Raw genomic sequence first — 16,743 nt, 5'->3', positions numbered from 1 at the left:
GACGGTAAGTTTAAATGAACGGATCGAGCTGTCTAACTTTCGTTTCAGAAAGTTTTTTTACAGATTTCCAAATAATTACCTTCATATGATGTAAATGCACAGAAGAAATCTACGTTTAAAAATAAGAAGATATAAGAACGTCCTAATGCGTATTAATGAATTATGTATAAAACTGGCGTGCTGCTAAGTAGAACTAAGCGGTTTTCGTTATCTAAGAACAGCGATCTACTAGGAGGGTTTGGACATGTCTGTTGATTGCGGCTGGATTTCAACTAACATTGTTAGTTTTGATGCGGAAATCAGGTCAGACATCACAGTAAATAAATAAGATTATCAAAATACATATTTTTGTCCGTAACAAGAACAAAGTTATTCGCCCTTACCATCTTCACTGAAATTAATATCGAAGTAAAAATGCCATTTCCATTCAGAAACGTTTTCTGCCCTCTACCTCATTTATTTAAATGCGTAACGTGCTATCATTTTCACATAATTAAACACTGTTTCCTTTTCGGTCACGAGCGCAATATTATCCCCAAAGAAAAGTCTCTTCGCATTTGCCGCGTGAAGTATACCTGAACACACTCTGTGAAAGCTCGTACTCTGTGGTGAAATACGACAAAGCGGAAAAAGAAAAAAAGGTCAGTAATATAGACTTCTTCGTCAGCTGCCGCGCGGTCAGTATTATTGGCCGGCTTTCTGCTAAAGGTCTCACTCTGAATTTTAAAAAGACACAACATAATTAGTTCTGCACAGCCAGAGGTACTACACATGTGGTAAGTGTATTACAAGGTGAGGAAATAATAAACGGCGTGAAAAACCCAAAATTTTTAGGTGAGCGATAAGAGTCGGAATTACCGGCTTTGCACTTAGAAAACCACACTTCTCGTTTACGAACGTCTAACGTACTTTGATAAACATAGCAAGTGTTATTGGTAGGAACTGTTGCGTAGCTACGGTTGCTAAACTCAAATAGTATACGTACCGTACATGTACGTCTTCCGGTAATTGGATGGCCATTTGAACATAAATTGCAAAAATAAATAAATAACGTACGACTAAATAATTCACTCTAACCTTAAAATGTTTTTGGCATAAAATGAGCTCATAAATGGTAAACGAATGCCGACATGCGAAGAAACATTACTTTCCGGTCTACCCAATGTTTCTCTGTCTTAAGCTCCTTTTGCACTATCAACTTGCTTGTCTCAATTTTTCGTCTACTCGTGGCAAGTGGGTCTTCTGGAGCGCCCCTGGCATTTTATTCCAGTACTGAGTGTCACCAGTGACGAGAGGTAGTTTCCCTTTACATGTTTGCGCCAAACTGGTTGCGGTGTGAAGGCTGTCTGCCAGGCAGTTTGGTGCCTGAATGCTGAAAGTAATGTTACGAGGAACAATGCTTCTTTAGGAAAAATTAGACATTTAGCCACAAAATGTACAAGCAAGTAACGGCAATAAGAGTTTATTAATGACTAAAGCAAAACTCGTAGTGGATGTTCTTGACAATGATCGTACGGCAAATTAGTTACTTTCCTGAGACATGAAAGAATACGAAAAGTGACGTCCACAGACTTTAAAACATATGCTTTGATATGCTCGAGAAAAGATATACTTGCAGACACATCAAACAATATTTATAACTCGGTAAACAGCTCTCTTCTAGTTTACCTTTTGCTTCATGTTTTCTGACAAACTACTAAATAACATGGAAAATTATTTTCCTTATCAAATAATTCTTTTTCAATATCGAAATAATTTTCATTTTAACACATTTATCTATTTGCGTTCTTATTTATGCCAGTGCAGACTTTTTCTTTCTCCGGATTCGTAAATACCATCTTGCTTTCAGGTAATTCATCTCTGTTATAAAACAGTCGTAGGAAAAATAACCAGGACCTCGTGCAACCTTTTCAATGTATCACGAGAAACAAAGTAAACGATAGAATAAAGATTAAGAAGATACGGAAGTAAAATGAAAAGTCAGATAAGCAAGAATAGAGGTTAACTTCCGATGTTGCAAGAGGACGTGCCAATATCTGTTTCTGTGGATTTTTCAAACCAACAGCTCAATTCATGGAATCAGTACTAGAAATAAGAATAATCTTCACAAGGATTTAAAGTCACTTAGTCTTATACAAAAAGGTGTGCATTATTCAGGAACACACATTTTCAATAACTTGCCAGCAGCCATAAAAAGCTTAACAACCAATGAAATTCAGTTTAAGAGAAGCCTAAAGGATTTATTGGTGGCCAACTCCTTCTACTCCATTGATGAATTTCTCAGTAGAACCAACTGATATATATATATATACGTACAATATAACTTCTGCACAATTTCAGCGCAGTAATGTGTTCATTGTAAATAAGTATTATAGTAATTGTATTATACGTTTATTACCTTATAAATAAATAAATAAACTTTTTATTTTAAATTCAGTGCATTAGTATTTGTAAAATGATTCTTTCATATAGTGTTCATTAAAAAAATGACGATCATTCCACTTGGGACCTGTGGAATGGTACATTAGCTTATTTGTTTGAGTTGTAAATATTTGTGATGTAGTGTTATTTTTCTGAAATGTTCCACATCCGGAAGGACCTCCTCACTACGGATCAATTGGAATGAAAGTAAATCTAATCTAATTTAATACAACACACTCAAAGGTTTGAAAACTAGGCACTTGGCAGAGTCAACTGGCCATTGACGTCACATATCCACTCGCGACGTGGTTGGCTGCTGATCTGCACGCAAGCGCGTGACGGCCATCCACCGACGAGAGGTCGATTTTGAGCAGAAAGTCGTCACTGTAAAACGGGCGTTGAAGGCTTATTGTAAGTCACAGTGAGAGACTGACAGACGACCGTAGCATGTATCGTTTCCTTGCCTGGATGTCTCAAGCGTGAAACGTGGACTGACTGCTTCAGCCTCGATCAAAACACATTGTACAGGAAGGCAGCTCGGGGGTTGAATGGCCGACCGACGATAAGACCAGCAGAGCCGGAGCTGGGGCAAGGGAACGAAACAAACCGTCCGCATCCGTATTCCAGACACGATTTAGGGAAAACACGGGGAACCTCTATCTGGATGGGATCTGAACCGCAGTCCCCCTGTATGCGAGTTCGCGTAACTGAAAGAGGAAAAGTAACTTATCAACAGGGCCTCAACGAGGTCATCCGTTTCTATAGGTAGGCCACTGTCACATAGGTGCGCTGGTTCTCTTCATATTTGTGTCTCCAAGACTCTCAGTGACAACAGTGAGACTAGAACTGTAAGAAATCTGCTGTCTCTTGTAAACGGAGTGGTTGGAGGAACATTAGTGTTTCCTCCCTCGATAACGAAGGTTATGAAAGAAGAAACACAGGCATGGCTAAGACTAGAACGAAGGACAAATCGCATGCGCCTCTTTTTGAGAAACTATGCCGCATTCACCTTAATCAATTTACATAAACTACGAAAATCCGAAATGGCTATGACAATCCGGGATTTTAACCATCCTCCACTCGAATGTCAGTCAACTGCAATACAAAGAAGAGGCTTTCAGCGGCGAAAGGAGCACAAAACCTTCATCACTGGCCGACGGAAACGGTTAATGTGTTTGGACGAATCAACGTTTACACAGTACCCTAATGCAGGGTAGATTTACATATAAGCAATATCAGAGGAAAAACGGAAACACACTGAAGATACTAACTTGCAACAGCTGCCCAGAAGAATGGTGGAGTTAGTGCAATGGTTTGAGTGGTCACCATGGTTTTCAGTGGTTTCTAAGTTCATACTGAAAAGAAAGGTAATGTGTAAGGTCAATGAAACACATTAGAGCTCTGGCTTAATTTATTATGGCTCGGTTGCTAAGTGTCAGAATAAAATCCTTAATGTCCAGGGCTCAATACACATTCCGTTAAGAATGTTTCTAAAGTCGTAAGGGCAGCTTGCGAGTCTTGTCCGGATCACTTAACCGGTTTATTCCAGAATAAACTAGTCCCAGACCGGTACACATTTTGAAGTTTTAACAGACGCATGTTGTGCATCTTCGATGATATTATTATTGTCTTCTTCTTCTTCAGCTCGTCACGCTACTCTAGCCTGTGCAAGCCTCATCTTTGAATAACTTGTGCAACCTACGTTCTTTTGAATCTGTTTACTGTATACATCTCTTAGCGTCCCTCTACAGTCCCCACCCCAGGCCCACACATACACACCCTTCTCTCCATAATCAAACTGACGATTCGTTGATGCCTCACAAAGTGTCCTATCAACCAATCTATTCTTTACTCAAGTTTACGTATAAATTTCTCTTTTCATCAATTCTATTCGGCACCTCGTCATTAGTTATCTGGTCGACCCATGTAATATTCAACATTTTTCTGTAGCACCACATTTGAAAAGCTTCCACTCTCTTCTCACCTGAACTGTTTATTGTCCACTTTCACTCCCGAACAAGGCTACACCCCACACAAACACCTTCATAAGCCTTCTACCTCAAAAAATTTACAACAAATATTAGCACATTTTCTGTTTTTCAGAAATGCTACTGCCAGTCTACCATTTATGTCCTCTCTATCTTGTTGTAAACTCGTCTTCTCCTTTGCACATGGCTTGATAGAACACCACTTTCCTTGTCTTACTTTTGTCGATCTTCGTCTCTTAACATTTTTCCAAGACACTATCGGTTGCTTCCAACTGATCTCGAAAGTAACTTACAGTCTTCTCGCAGAACTTTAATTGCCGTTCCAAATCTTTTCTTTAGTTCCTTTACTGCTTGTTCGGCGATAACTGTCTCGCTCCGTTCGCAACCAATGTCTGCCTTTCACGTTCTTTGACTCTTATAATTGCAGTCTGGTTTCCGCACAAGTTGTAGATAACTTTTCGCTCCCAGTATTTCATCCCCGGTACATTCAGAATGTCAGAGAGTAATCCATACATTGTCGGAAGCTTTCTGTAAATCTAGAAAAGCTGTAACGTACGTTGGACTTTAAGGTGCAAAATTCAACAGGCATACGTCAGATGCGGAGAATTCAGGAACGGTATGGGTTAATAGCTGATTATCAATTACGTATGTTTCACCCCTGTTTTCCGCCGAGAGAACCTTGTTTAGATATGCACCGAGCGGTTTGGCACAGTGTTCAGAACACTGGACCCGCATTCGGGAGGACGACGGTTCAAATCCCCGTCCAACCATGCACACTTACGTTTACCGTGATTCTTCTATATCGTTCCGGGAAATGCCGAGATGGTTCCTTTGAAAGTACACGGCCGATTTCCTTCGTCATCTTTGAAGAGCCTGTACTCCGTCTCTAATGATCTCGATGTCGACGGGACGTTAACTGTAATCTTCCTTCCCTCACTTTGATACGCAGACTGGGAGAGGTGCCGCTCTGAGCAAGCAATAGGACTCATACTCGGATTGAGTGGCCTCCAAGTCAATGTCGTGACATTCGTTCTCCACGACATCCCCATATCGCTTCACGCAAGCGGCCGTATGACTATCTTCATTTTCCTGCACCATCCTTGTCCAAGTGAGCCAGAGGTCTCTCTCTACTAACACACAAGGCAACAGGCCATTTAATCGTGTCGTTCCCTTACTTTTGAGGTTATGTCAATGGCAATGTTTATGACGCTACACTTCCGGCGACGATGTCAAAAGTTGGAAGGTGTACTACTACAGTACGTCTCCAGTTCAGCACACCCGGTCTTCTTGATACGGCACGCCCAAAGACTCGACCTGTAAGTTACTAGATACACACCTCGTGCTTCAAAGCGAGTGTAAAATTCTAGCAATTTCCTATTCCGAGATGGCGATAACGCGCTTTTTATCTGAAATTGTAGATTTACGGATGTCGCTGACTAAGCCTACTCCCAGAACCTAACGTGCAACGAGCTTACTTTGCGAGGCAGGGAGGTGAGCCTGGCTCGAAACGACTCCGCGTTGCGAATTAACGACTGTTGCTCCGGTAACCAGGCTGGGCTTTTGTATGGTTTTACGCACACGTTTGGACGAATGATGCGCTGTTTCCAAATTTCGGCCTCAGAAAATATGATACAAAAACGGTTAAATATTGTTAATATTATCGGCCATTTTTCTTTAGTTGCTACTTCAATTATGCTCATTCATACAGAGAAAAAAAGAATCCGTATTTTCAGCTGAATGTTTAATTTGTGCCTGTTAGATACGTTTCTCCTATTCATCAGTGCTCGACAATATAATGAAAACTATATAATTTTACATGTTTTTATAATGTAATTTGGAATCAAATGGTGTTGTGTACAATTTTTGTTGAATTTAAAATTATGTCTTATCCTGTGGAGTAACTCAACAAAAACGCGAACAATAATATTTTATTGAAAATTATATTACCACAATATGCATAATGAAATAATTTTCAGTATGTTATAGACCACTGATGACAACTATCACGAACTGGAGAAATGTGTTAGTTAGATACAAATGAAACAGTCAGTTGTAAAAGACAGAATCTGTTCGTATCCATATGAAAAAAGTATAATTAAATGGTTGAATAATTTACACCATTCACAGATACATGGGCTGGTTGCTTGCTTGGCTTATTGGGGATGAGGGACTAAACAGCGGTCACTAGGTCAAGGGTTCGTTCATACAGTGGTAGTGACGTCCACCAGGAATGTGCTGAGGCGAGGAAAGTACATAGGAGAGGTAAAAACAGTGCACTGAAGACAATACTGACACCAGAGCTGAAAAATGATTTATGGAGAAGTTAAAGTATATGGATTGGATTAGTACGTAGGTTAGAGCAGGCAAATGGTTATCAATGGTGACAGAACCCTCACCCATGTACACCCCCCTCCCCCCCCCCCCAACTCAGTTAAGGGCAAAGATACCTACAGAGTAAAGAATGCCTTTTAGGCACCAGATCCCGGTAAGCAAATGGCAAAAAGCTAAAAATGTAATGGAAGTCAGATAGACTGTCAATAATAAAACAGATTGAGACAAATAGTTAAGGGCGTACTCCGAGGCTCTGCAAGCAAAGGGGCAGGCCCTCCCTCAGGCTTCCCACCCCCTATCCACCCTACACAAAGCGTTACAAAGGAGGACACCACCCATTAATTAACACAGTGCTACTCCTAAAATGGAAAACAAGGGTGCAGCAGAGGAAAGGCAAACCATCCATCACCAATTAAAACAGAGGAATGGAAAGTGGCAGAGGCAGGGTCAAGCGTCCCCCTGGCCCAGCATGTGGCATGGGACACCCCCAACCACAACCACCCAGCCCCGCCCTGAAGGTCGTTTAAAATGTGATACCAGAGAATAAAAACCACTGTCATGAAGCTCAGATGCCCGTGAGTTGTCGGCCAATATGAGAGGCAAAGGATTCGGAAGACTGTGTTTAGCATGTTTAGCACGGAGAGCCAGAAGGAGTAGGCATTCCACCACCAACTGTCACTAAGACTCCACAACCACAATGTGGAAGTGGCTCATTATGTAAAATCAAACAACGAGTCACCCTGGTGAAATCAATGTGGAGGCGACACAACGGTGGATTCACTGTGGGAGGAATGGAAGGACGAGTGCCATGCAGTAGTCTCAGTTTATTAGAGGGTGCAGTATTCCACCAGATGATGCTCCACCTTTGAGTGAGCAAAGGCTTTAGTTGCACCTGCAAATCTGCACTTGTAATCGTCAAAGCAAATGGGGGGGGGGGGCGCAAGTCATACCTTCTTTAGCCAAAAGATCAGCCAGTTCATTTCATGAGATACCCATATGACGTGGACCCAGACAAAGACAACTGAGCAGGTGGTATAAGTTCAGAGAGAAGGTCATGATATCGGACATCATAGGGTGATAAGAGTAGCATCAGTCAAAGGCCTGAAGACTTCTCAGTGAATCACTACATACTGAAAACGCGGTCAAGGGAGGGTTGTTTAGTAAAATTCATGACCCTCTTAATGAGCATCAGCTTCACCATAAAAAGACTGTTTCTGGCAAAGAAAGGTGTTCCAGACCATCAGGAAATGTAGAAGCACAATCCATCCTATCAATGATTTTAGTGTATTCAGTGTAAAAGGTGGCAGCATCCTGAAACTCTTCAATAACTGCGAGGAACGGAGGCCAAAAGGTCCTGGAGGGTGACTGAGACTTTAGGCCCTTGAAATAGATCGGTCTTAATGTATGGCCCACCTACCAACCAAGAAGGGGTTGGACAGGGGGGGCGGCGAGAGAAAACATGGGAAGTACATTCTAAGGCCTGCGAGGTGCATTCCAACTGGTAATACCACCTGAGTGCGGGTGTCAGGAGGTCGATACTACTCCTATGCAGAAAGATCAGGATATGCTGGATGAGAAGGAAACTGTCAAATTATGATTGCATAGGTGAGTAAGAGTTGGTGCCATCAGAAATGAAGATGGAAGATCCCCACGTTGACAAGGAGACTTTCTATGGGACTAGTTTGGAATGCACCAGTGGCTATTCCAGCTCCATGATGATGGACCGAGTTTAAGTACAGTTCTGGGTCAGGGTGGACAATGGTAAGATGGCAAAACTGCATGACCCTCACACTTGCCAGAGACATTGGGAAGTCATGGGAAAGGATTTAAGCAAAGGCCCATCAAATGGGGTCTTGGATCTGTTGGTCAGCCAAGGTTACATAGTGGGAGCTATCCAAATGCAAAACTCGCCGACACACAGTGCCGTGGTGATCAATGGCATGATGCACATCACTAGCCCACTGACAGCAACAAAGAGTGTGACACTCAGCATAGAGCACCATTCTCTTGGACCCATGGGGAACTGAGCGAAGTACAAACTCTAACCCAAAACAACTGGTGAGATGAAACCTGACGAATAAAAACTGGTAAGGAGCCACACAAAATCCCACTCATGGCGAGTCAGTAAAATATGATGGCACCGAGTGGTGTCGTGTCCTTACGTAGGTCAAGAAACAGTAGTGGGGTGCTCGTGCTTAGAAAAAGCCCATCCGATTTCCGTTTCCAACCTAACAAGATGGTTGGTTGTGTATCTTACCTCCTTGAAACCGCACTGATAAGGGGACAAAAGACCTAAGATCTGAGAACCGAGCATTAATTGGCAGGCAACGATCCTTTCAAGCAGTCTGCCAAGAACGTTGGTTCGCCTAACTGTCCAGTGACTGTGGACGGGTGTTGTGTTTCTGCTTGGCTTAGGGATTCGAACGATGATATTATTTCACCATTGCGAAGGGATGACACCATTGAGCCAAGTACGATTGAGAATCCCGAGGAGATGGAACCATTGAGTAACAGTCCTGTTGTCAAAGGAATTAGAGCCTGGGGCTGTATTGTGTGATGAAGCAAGAGCCTGAAGCAATCCCTAGCCAGTGAATGGTTCATTATGTAATTTGGCATGCTGAGGGGTGAAGGGGAGGAGGGTGTCAGTTGCTCCATACAGTCATCATTGCAAAATGAGTTGCAAGGTGTTCAGCAAGACCTGATGTGTGAGTACAGAGACCATCCTGAAGGAACATAACCAGTGCAGTTGTAGTTCTTCTGCAGCCCAGAAGAATACAGAGGGTGGCCCATACCTAGCATGAAGAGGCATACATTCCCACGGAGGATATGCAGCACTGTCAGCATTCCATCTTACTCCGTTTAATTAGATACTGAGCCTTAACACTATGTGACTTAAAAGGGTAAGGCTGGTCAGTGAAGGATGTCGCCTGAAACGCTGCAGGACTGCAACTATCCTGAACAGCTACTGCAATATCTTTGGCTCATCATGACACTGGCTGGCTATGTCTTCCATAATTTCGTCGACACAATCTGACAGAAGGAGCGAAAGAAATAGCAGAGGCATACAGCTGCCAGTTGGCTCTTCAAAGCATTCAGTGTTGCAGCCAGTCCAGCTGGCTGTCACAAGGAAGAGACAGGATCACCCGAAAGCAGTCACTGTCACAAAGGCAGTCATTTAGTGATGTAGTGAAGCCATGAGATTTGGTGAAGAGATCGTTAGATTGATAGCTGAAAAGATGCAATGGGTGGCACTGAAGCTGGCAGGTGTAGTATCATTGGGGAGGTGCAGATCATGGTCAGTAAGAAGCTGGCCAATTAGAAGGCTCTTCCCACACGAAGTGGTAATCCTCCTAAAGGGGGTGGCGCACAATGAAACCCCCAGTAGGAGAAAAGGGAGTGGGATGAGGAAGTTGTTGGATTAAGGTGGTTAAGTCAATGGAAGTTAGTGGCCTGGATGGAGATAAGTAAATTTGCAAGGTGATCACTAAAGTCAGTTGTACCCATACCACTATTGCTTCCAACATGATACGAAGAGGAATCGACTCACTGACAACATATGTGCAAACTAATGTAGTTTGGTCAAGATGCCCTCTTCAGGCCGCTTGGTTCTGACAGAATACACGATAAACACAGACTACTGAGAAATGGTCATCATTGAAATGTGTTTCTTGTAGAGTAACGAAAACTGCAGAATAGAATGAACTAAGGTGTTATAGTACCAACAGCTGACAGTTATATTCATTCAGTACCACTGAATGGTCATGTTGTGGGTCACCAGATTAGACATGAAAAGACCAGGACCTCTGCCTGTCACCGATGGAATAGAATCACATCTATAAGCATTAGTATAGAATCCATTATCATTGGGGAATATGACACTTTTGGGTTCACCAGAATAGCCCTGTCCCGATCCTCCTCCTCCTCCTTCTTCTTCACAGCCTTTGTTGGTCAGGACTCTTGCAAGGGTCTATTCACGATGAGTGTGGGTCAGATAAAGAGCAGCAGCCCTGGGACACACTGCAGTTCATTTAGCCAAGTTCCTTCAGCCACAGACACACAAGCCTCTCATCTGTGGGTTTACCAGGAAAGGGGTCCCGAGAGGGAGCCATATTACAAGTAGACACTGGGGGTGGAAGCTGTTCCTGAAAATGGTGCCTTGGGAACCAGAAGAGAGGAGAGGAGTATGGCACGAGAACTAGTTTGGAAGAAATTGAAGTAGAGGGAGCGATGGCAGTGACTTTCACATAATTGACTGTAATACTGACTGGATGAACATTCTTTTTTTTTAATTGTGCCTCAGTATACATACAGACGATCAACAGATTTATACTCCTGTATTTTCTGTTCTTTCTTGAACAATGGGCAAACTGGTGAACATGGTGGACAGCATTCCACGCCAACTTACACACAAAGGTGGTTGTTCATGAGGATTATATTCGTGATCGTCTGCAGTTACTGCGTTTTGGATCCGCTGTGAAGTGGGACCACAAATGACTATAAAGTGTAAGCATTAGAAATACCTCATGGATAGTGGGGCGTAACGTTTCACTTCACATCTGTACAACATGGCAAACATTTTTCTGGAGGTCATTCCCTTCAAAGACTAAGATAAAGGTGCCTGTATCTGTTCAATTATCCTTAGCGCCTTATTGGACGCATAAAAAATATGTACTCTTCATTACTCAAGATTAGTCTGTAGCTCCTTATTTGTTTGGGGCACAGGGTCTCTGTGGAAGATGATCCTTGGAAACATTCAAAGTTTTGTGTGGTACAATGTTCACTGGTATATCACCTAGATATTCATGTACCTGAAGACCAGTAAATTGTGCATTAGAGCAGGCTTTAATCAGTAGTGATACTCTGGACATTTTTCTATTGATTCACCTTGTCCAAATTTATATACAAAGCAGGGTGAATGTGTTTATATGTACAATCTCGCCCCAAACACCTGGATCGATTTCAATCAAATCTGGTACAGAAGGTCTCATGAGTATCAGCACTGTGGGTTTTATAACCTCCTAGCTCCAATAGGAGCGAAGAAATGGGCAAATATGCGTTTTTTTCCAGTGCCTTACATATAGGCTGCCCTGCATACCAGGCACGTTGTGTGATACCAGTATCACCCTGCTAAATCAACCTGCTTTCCCGGCAGCCTACATGTATGTCAGGGGCAAATAAATGATTTTCAAGCCCCTGATGTGCAGCCTTCTCTGCATGAAAGCCAATGAGGGAAAGGTTGAGATGGACAGAGAAGGGGATGGGCAGACCAAAGGGAGGAGGTGGAGATGCACGAGACAGGTGGATGGTGTAGAAGAACAGTGGGCAAGTGGAAAAGGAAGAGGGATAGGCAGAGACAGCAGGTGGTGGAAATGGACAAAGAGAGGGAGAGAAAGATCTGCGCAATAAATGTGTGAAATGTGTATGATTGAAGCCAAAACGGTTTATCCTCAATATGTTCCACAAAAAATATCAGCTGTCGCAGTAAACGTACCTCTATCAGTTTGAGTATATACTAAGCATGGAGAAATTGTTTCACTCCCTCGACACCTGTCTTGTCCCTCACCCCATGGGATAGCAACAGGAAGGAAAGCTCTATGATTATAACAGTTGGCATTGAAATTTCTAGTCCTGTCTGATATCATGGCTAATCAGAATGGTCATTGTTTTGGTGTAATTTAATATGTTTCATGTGTTAAATGTCAGTCCTGGTGCCATCTACTCCAGTCAATGCCTCTACCCACTGGCACTATCCAGCTACAGCATATGTCATCTGACACGATGGCCTTTGTTGTAAGTCTTGGTCTCCCAGGAAGATAGGCATTTACTCCTTGGCAAATGTGCTAGCAGCTCAGGCATAGTAGTGTGATCCCTGTGTTGTCACGAGACTCAACTGAATGAGTATAGAACTACCCCACTGTCTCTGATTGGGTACTGCAGGTGTTTTGTGCAGCTGATCTGTAAAACTAATGCAGATAATGAGATGACGAAGTGCAAAGGGGCACCACCTGTAGGCACCAGTTAAGATGTTCTCTCCACAACACACACAATATATATATATATATATATATATATATATATATATATATATATATATATATATTCCGTCTTTAGGCCACAAGTGGCCCGCCGGGACCATCCGACCGCCGTGCGGATAGGAGGGGCGTGTGGTCAGCACACCGCTCTCCCGGTCGTTATGATGGTTTTCTTTGACCGGAGCCGCTACTATTCGGTCGAGTAGCTCCTCAATGGGCATCACGAGGCTGAGTGCACCCCGAAAAATGGCAACAACGCATGGCGGCCGGATGGTCACCCATCCAAGTGCCGGCCACGCCCGACAGTGTTTAACTTCGGTGATCTGACGGGAACCGGTGTATCCACTGCGGCAAGGCCGTTGCCTTCAAATCCAGAAGGGGACCAAAAATTAATTCAGCCAATAGATGATATTCCGAGAAACGAAAACAGAGCCTAGGGAATAGCTGGGTTCTTCAAAGGCTGCCACTATGAGAAAATGAAGGAAGGATAGAGATGAGAGACTGCAGCACAGGAAAGGAAGTAGGTGCTGCAATAGTTTGGGGCCCCGTGGTTGCTATAGAGTTGTGAGTCGCCTTAGGGGACATATAATTAGGCATGACTTCTGTTTGCTCAACCAGTGACAGTGCTGACAGGAGGGACATGCAGCCACAAAGTTAAAATGAAGTAGCAAAATAATGAGAAACGGTGGACCCAGAATGACCAGAAAAATGCAAGTAGAGAGAAGAAATCATTCTACAGTGTTCACAAGTGAACATACATTTACACATCACAGTATTAGCAGAGTTACCACGTTTGATTGGAAGAAAAAACACACAGACGCAGACACAGGCACGCCCCCCCCCCTCAATATATATATACACACACACACACACACACACACACACACACACACACACACACACTCCTGGAAATTGAAATACGAACACCGTGAATTCATCGTCCCAGGAAGGGGAAACTTTATTGACACATTCCTGGGGTCAGATACATCACATGATCACACTGACAGAACCACAGGCACATAGACACAGGCAACAGAGCATGCACAATGTCGGCACTAGTACAGTGTATATCCACCTTTCGCAGCAATGCAGGCTGCTATTCTCCCATGAAGACGATCGTAGAGATGCTGGATGTAGTCCTGTGGAACGGCTTGCCATGCCATTTCCACCTGGCGCCTCAGTTGGACCAGCGTTCGTGCTGGACGTGTAGACCGCGTGAGACGACGCTTCATCCAGTCCCAAACATGCTCAATGGGGGACAGATCCGGAGACCTTGCTGGCCAGGGTAGTTGACTTACACCTTCTAGAGCACGTTGGGTGGCACGGGATACATGCGGACGTGCATTGTCCTGTTGGAACAGCAAGTTCCCTTGCCGGTCTAGGAATGGTAGAACGATGGGTTCGATGACGGTTTGGATGTACAGTGCACTATTCAGTGTCCCCTCGACGATCACCAGTGGTGTACGGCCAGTGTAGGAGATCGCTCCCCACACCATGATGCCGGGTGTTGGCCCTGTGTGCCTCGGTCGTATGCAGTCCTGATTGTGGCGCTCACCTGCACGGCGCCAAACACGCATACCACAATCATTGGCACCAAGGCAGAAGCGACTCTCATCGCTGAAGACGACACGTCTCCATTCGTTCCTCCATTCACGCCTGTCGCGACACCACTGGAGGCGGGCTGCACGATGTTGGGGCGTGAGCGGAAGACGGCCTAACGGTGTGCGGGACCGTAGCCCAGCTTCATGGAGACGGTTGCGAATGGTCCTCGCCGATACCCCAGGAGCAACAGTGTCCCTAATTTGCTGGGAAGTGGCGGTGCGGTCCCCTACGGCACTGCGTAGGATCCTACGGTCTTGGCGTGCATCCGTGCGTCGCTGCGGTCCGGTCCCAGGTCGACGGGCACGTGCACCTTCCGCCGACCACTGGCGACAACATCGATGTACTGTGGAGACCTCACGCCCCACGTGTTGAGCAATTCGGCGGTACGTCCACCCGGCCTCCCGCATGCCCACTATACGCCCTCGCTCAAAGTCCGTCAACTGCACATACGGTTCACGTCCACGCTGTCGCGGCATGCTACCAGTGTTAAAGACTGCGATGGAGCTCCGTATGCCACGGCAAACTGGCTGACACTGACGGCGGCGGTGCACAAATGCTGCGCAGCTAGCGCCATTCGACGGCCAACACCGCGGTTCCTGGTGTGTCCGCTGTGCCGTGCGTGTGATCATTACTTGTACAGCCCTCTCGCAGTGTCCGGAGCAAGTATGGTGGGTCTGACACACCGGTGAGGCCAGACCAGCAGCCAGAGACTGTGGTCTCGTGTGTGTGTGTGTGTGTGTGTGTGTGTGTGTGTGTGTGTGTGTGAGATGTCTGGCACTCAACAGCTTGGTTATCAATGCCATTACGAAGTGTTAGTATTGTTAGTATGGAGGGGAGAGGTGGGGAGGGGGAAGGGGGAGACGACGGACAGAGTTGCTTATAATGCATGAAAGACCACCCAGTAATTATAAAAAACCGCCGTCATGGTGCACTAAACTATTACACTGAAAACTAATTAATAAACATTTGGTTTCCTACTGACGCATGATTCCTCTCTCAGATAATGAGACGACGAAGTGCAAAGGGACACCACATCATCCACAACACCATCTCTACATGCTTCTTTGGTTCCTTTGTCAGTCATGGCATACCCTTATATCCTCACGTGTCTAGATACCCAGCAAATGACCACCTCCTTGCCTTGGTGTTGGATCCGCTTTAAGGTGTCATGGGTTATCTCAATCAACTAATCTACTGGATACATGTAGCGAACCTGTTGTAGTGCACTGAGCCAAGTCAGAGCAGTCGAGAACCTTCGTATTGCGATGCCTTTAAATCGACTCCAGTGCCATCATAGCCATGCACTCCGCAACTTAAGTTGAAAAGTTTTCTGGAAATCACACTTGGAAAACCCATGGAAAATAGCTGAACAACTGAATGTATTCCTTTGATGGGAGCCATCCACATATATTCAGAGCTAAGACCGTGGTATGTACTTAAAATTAAAGAAAACAGATTTGCAAAAACATAATATGGGATATAGGTATTCTTGTACTGTATCAAGCTTAAAATTACTTTGCATCTGAAGACGACAAGGGGGCAGTTGGTTCCCACCTGACTGTGTATTCAGAGGTCTGATACATCTACATCCAGGACAGTCAGTAGCACATATCCCAAATGGCTTGGTTGCTTTCGGCCTATTCTTGAGCAGCTGCTCGAAGTTGGAGTGGGCTGCCACACTAAAAATTAATGACTGAGGCAATGCTAACATTTTCAGGGTCTGTTGAGCCAGCAGGAGGCGCCATCGAATCAGGAGTGGTGGCTCACCAACCTCTGCACACAGACTCTGAACTGTGTCAGTCCGATAAGCTCCAGTTGCTATCTGAATGTTGTCAGGGTCGACAGCACCTAACACCTTGAGATAGGAAGTACGTGCTGATACATAAACTGTGCTGCTGTAAACTAACTGTGGTCTGACAAACGCCCTATAAAACTGCAGGAGGGACCCGTCAGTTCCCCACACTTTTTCACTGAGGCATTTCAAAATATTCACTGACCTGATGCTCTTTGTTTCACAGGTCTTTCAGGTGTATGAACCAAGTTAATTTCATGTCAAGTAGTAGGCGCAAGAAGCGCACTTTGTCCTTAAAATTAAAAATATTGTCCCATATTGTGAGCTCTGGTCGGTAAAAACTTCGATGCGCATGGTTAACATTCATGAACGCAGTCTTCTCTGGTGAGAACCTAAAACAATTTTATTGGCTCAAGCTTCCAGCCTCCCAGTGGTCAGCTGTAGTTGCCTCGTTGTCACTGTAAGATCGGAGGAAGAGTATAAGATTGTTCTGGCTGCAGAGGAGATGCCACTGATAGCGACTGAAAACAATATGACACTCAATACACTGCCCTGGGGGCACCCATTCATCGAAACA

At 44.4% G+C, this 16,743-nt stretch overlaps 1 protein-coding gene and 1 pseudogene across 1 annotated transcript in view; both read right to left on the bottom strand.

Moving 5' to 3' along the window:
- LOC126163111 (centrosomal protein of 162 kDa) overlaps window positions 1-16,743 on the bottom strand; it is a 217,310-nt gene that overhangs the window by 80,015 nt on the left and 120,552 nt on the right. The gene's annotated exons all lie outside the window — the stretch shown is intronic.
- LOC126163388 (5S ribosomal RNA) lies at window positions 13,020-13,136 on the bottom strand (annotated as a pseudogene).

Source organism: Schistocerca cancellata, chromosome 2, assembly GCF_023864275.1.
Source record: "Schistocerca cancellata isolate TAMUIC-IGC-003103 chromosome 2, iqSchCanc2.1, whole genome shotgun sequence".
NCBI classification, from domain to species: domain Eukaryota; kingdom Metazoa; phylum Arthropoda; class Insecta; order Orthoptera; family Acrididae; genus Schistocerca; species Schistocerca cancellata.
This window is presented reverse-complemented; position numbering and strand designations above follow the sequence as displayed.